Raw genomic sequence first — 4097 nt, 5'->3', positions numbered from 1 at the left:
AATATTAAGAGCACAAATAAAGTCTTCCGAAAATATCAAAGATTCTTCCTTTCACTCCCAAATGATAACTGTGGAAGTGGAAATCATCTTGCTTCTACTCCTTCTCACTATCTCTGCTTCAGCTTTTGATTGATAAGAATCCACACTAAAAGGAAAGACCATTTTCTTCAAATTTTGAGCATGCTCAAGGATATACCGTGCAAAATCAGTTCGATTAGACCCGTCGCAAGGCCCTATGGTTACCTCCTCAAGCTGATGAACGAAAGCAAGGTTTTACATTTTCCAGAATTCCGTACCAAATCCAGATGCCTGAAAATATACAAAAAGCAACAAGAATATACAAACAATTTAATTTAAAATTACCACAAGAAAAATATGTGTGTGCAGGACAGGGAGATCAATAGGCAACATAGACTTAACATACATTTTTGCGATAAAAGGGATTTGTACTTATGTACAAAATTTTCAAATTAGGCATTCCTCGAAGAAGAGAGACCAGTGCTGGAACAAGGTCATCATCCAAGTTCCTAGTCCGCGCTTTCAATTTACAAATATTATCTAATCTTGGTGCTGCCATGGAACCTTCCTTGAAGGCCTGCATGTTTAAACAAGAAAAATTCTTAGTTTGGAAGAGGACAAGAACATATACTTCTACAAATTTTTCTTTCAAATGATTCAAATTGCAAAATATCTTGTTTTTAAGAAGAGGGGTCTCGACTTTACCTCAATGGTCTCTGCGCTTATAGTAAGAACTTTTGCAGAGCGTATGCTGCAAAGAAGCCCAAATACGTTGTAAAATTCATTTACCGGGGGCTTTAAACAAAGCTTCTTCCAAACTAGTAAATTTTCCCAGATTTTGGCTACACCACATATTGCCATGCAATATCAATCTTTTGAGATTTGGAGCAAAAATCTTCAATGATTTGCTGCTTGTTTCTTAAATACATATATATATTCAAGCTTCTCACCGGAGATATTAAGATGCTCGAGGTCACCAACACCATCAATCGAACAAGAAAAGTTTTCCAAAGACGAACTTTCAATGGTGATATTTCGTGCCCCTTTAATTCCACAAAGCATTAACTTCTTAATGCATTTGCAGGAACACGAGATCCATTTGAAAAACCTCTCGTCTACTATTTTAACATCTTTCAGTATCAAGCAATGGAGATTACTGGAAAAGGATAGAGAAGGCGCTTCCAAAATTTGCTTACGCATTTCCACTGATAAAGAGCGCAAAGATTGAGAAAGAAAGACGCAAGATGGCAACGAAAACGTATTGTCCGGGAGAAAGATACGAAGATGAAGCTCTTCAACTTTACACTTCAATGCATTGCGAACCCACCTGGTTACTGTTAAAATGTAAACTGTCTAGCTAATTTCAGATTAGTTAGTAAGTTCTAAGTCAGTTTATATTTAATCTGTTCTAATCTTTGTGTTAAGCTGAGTGCTTTGTGCTTATATGCCAGGTGCAATGCTTGAGTCTATTTTGAATTCCCAGCTGTTAGGACAGCTGTGTATTGCCATGTGTCATATTCACATTGGCTTACTATTACAAACCGTTAGATTTGAATCTACTGATGTAAGAGAACATGCTATAGTCATGAGGGAATATAAGCTCTGCTGCAATGTTCATGCAGTGTAAGCATTCTGTTAGAACAATCTAAGGCTCTCTGCTCTCTCTCCCTCTCAGTACATTTCTTGCTCCCTTTGCAATCCAAATATTCAACATGGTATCAGGTGCGCAGGTTGGATCTGGATAAAGGGCGTTGAAGCTGTGGGAGCTGAGTCTGGAAATCCAACGAGAAATTTCCAACTCTCAGCTCATTGAGTCTGGTCTCAGATGGCTGGGTCAGGAGGGAGGGATCTTAGAGCTCCAATATTCAATGGGGAGAACTATGAGTTTTGGAAGATTCGAATGAGAACAATTTTCAAATCTCATGGAATCTGGAATTTGGTTGAGAAAGGCCTTCAAGTTCCAGATTCAAAAGCTGATGAAGAAGGGTCATCAGATTCAGAGATGGTGTCCTTGTTGATGAAGGATGCTAAGGCTCTTGGTATTATCCAAGGTGCTGTTTCAGATGACATCTTCCCCAGAATCTCAAATGAAGAAACCTCAAAAGGTGCTTGGGATATCTTGCATCAGGAGTTTCATGGTGATAAGCAAGTCAGATCCATCATGTTGCAGGGTCTGCGTTGAGATTTCGAGTACACCAGGATGAGGGATGATGAGATCTTGTCTGGGTACATCACTCGGCTACTTGAGCTTGTAAATCAGATGAAGGGATATGGGGAAGATCTGACCAAAGGGAGGATAGTTCAAAAACTGCTAATAAGCTTAACCAAGGAGTTTGATCCAGTCTGCTATGTGATTGAGCAAACTAGGGACATTGAAACCATTGAAGTGCAAGAGGTAATTGCAGCATTAAGAGGATTTGCTCAGCGTCTTGACAGACATGCTGAAAGCACCACTGAGAAAGCTTTCAGCAGCATGAGCATAAACTCAAAAGGATCTCAATCAAGTTCTAGTTCTGGCTCTAATAAATCAAAGAAGAACTGGAAGTCCAAGGATAAGAAATGGGATTCTAAACCTCAAAACAATGTCAATCAAGGAGGAAAACCGAGTCAAGGAGGAAAACCGAGTCAAGGAGACAAATCTGGAAAATGCAAACATTGTGAGAAGCTACACTATGGTGAGTGTTGGTTTAAAGGAAAACCAAAGTGTCATGGCTGCAATTGATTTGGTCATTTTGTCAAGGACTGTGACCAAGCAAACAAGGCAGGGAAACTTGCTAACATTGCAAATCAGGTAACTGAACCTGCCATTATGTTCTATGCATGTCATGCTGCAACAATTGGAAAGAATGTGAATATGTGGTATGTTGATAGTGCATGTAGCAATCACATGACTTCCCATGAGTCATTACTTGTAAATGTTGATAAAAGTGTGAAGAGTAAAGTCAAAATGGGGACTGGTGATCTAGTGCGGTCAATAGGCAAAGGGACTTTGGCTATAGAAATGAAGGGTGTGACTAGATATATCAAAGAAGTCATGATTGTACCAGGTTTAGATGAAAATTTGCTAAGTGTAGGTCAAATGATAGAACATGGGCATTGGCTTGTATTTGGTGATAATGCAGTTGATATCTATGGAGATAGGCAGCTGGAAGATTGCATTGCAAGAGTGCCAATGAAGGGAAACAGATATTTTCCTTTAAATCTTGACTATGTCAATCCTCCTATGGCAAACAGAGCAACAGTTGGAGAAACATCCTGGCTGTGGCACAGAAGATTTGGGCACCTAAACTATATTAGTTTGAAGTTGTTACAAGAGAGAGATATGGTTCAGGGACTGCCTAATTTACAAGAACATGAGAAGGTCTGCTCAGGTTGTGCTGTAAGCAAGAATCACAGAAGCTCTTTTGATAAGGAAGGAGCTTGGAGAGCCTCTCAACCACTAGAACTGATTCACTCAGACATATGTGGTCCAATGCAGACCATCACTCTTGGAGGGAACAGATATTTCCTCACCTTCATTGATGACCACACCAGAATGTGTTAGGTGTTCTTCTTGTAGCATAAGTCTCAAGCATTCAACATATTCAAAAGGTTCAAAAGCATGGTTGAGCTACAAAGTGGTTATCAAATTAAGAAGCTAAGAAGTGATAGAGGTGGAGAATACACATCTTTGGATTTCTCAAAGTTCTGTGAAGAGATGGGATTAGAAAGGCAACTGATAGTAGGCTACTCTCCACAACAGAATGGAGTTGCAGAGAGAAAGAATCGTACTGTGATGGAAATGGCAAGAGCCATGATGCATGAGAAGAAAATCCCTTTGAAGTTTTGGACAGAAGCTGTCAATACAGCTGTATATCTACAAAACAGAAGCCCTACAAGTGCAGTGGACAATTCCACTCCATTTGAGAAGTTTAGTGGAAGAAAACCAGGTGTCAAGCATTTGAGAATATTTGGTTCTCTATGCTATATTCACATCCCCACATAGAAAAGGCACAAGCTGGAAGACACAGGTGAGAAGGGAGTATTTGTAGGATATGGTGTATGTGAAAAGGGGTATAGAGTGCTCAACTTGAGAACTC

At 39.6% G+C, this 4097-nt stretch overlaps 1 pseudogene; it reads right to left on the bottom strand.

Moving 5' to 3' along the window:
• Nucleotides 1-1636, bottom strand: part of LOC117635255 — a 2701-nt pseudogene extending 1065 nt beyond the window's left edge.
• Nucleotides 1637-4097: the final 2461 nt, after the last annotated feature.

Source organism: Prunus dulcis, chromosome 7, assembly GCF_902201215.1.
Source record: "Prunus dulcis chromosome 7, ALMONDv2, whole genome shotgun sequence".
NCBI lineage: Eukaryota > Viridiplantae > Streptophyta > Magnoliopsida > Rosales > Rosaceae > Prunus > Prunus dulcis.
This window is presented reverse-complemented; position numbering and strand designations above follow the sequence as displayed.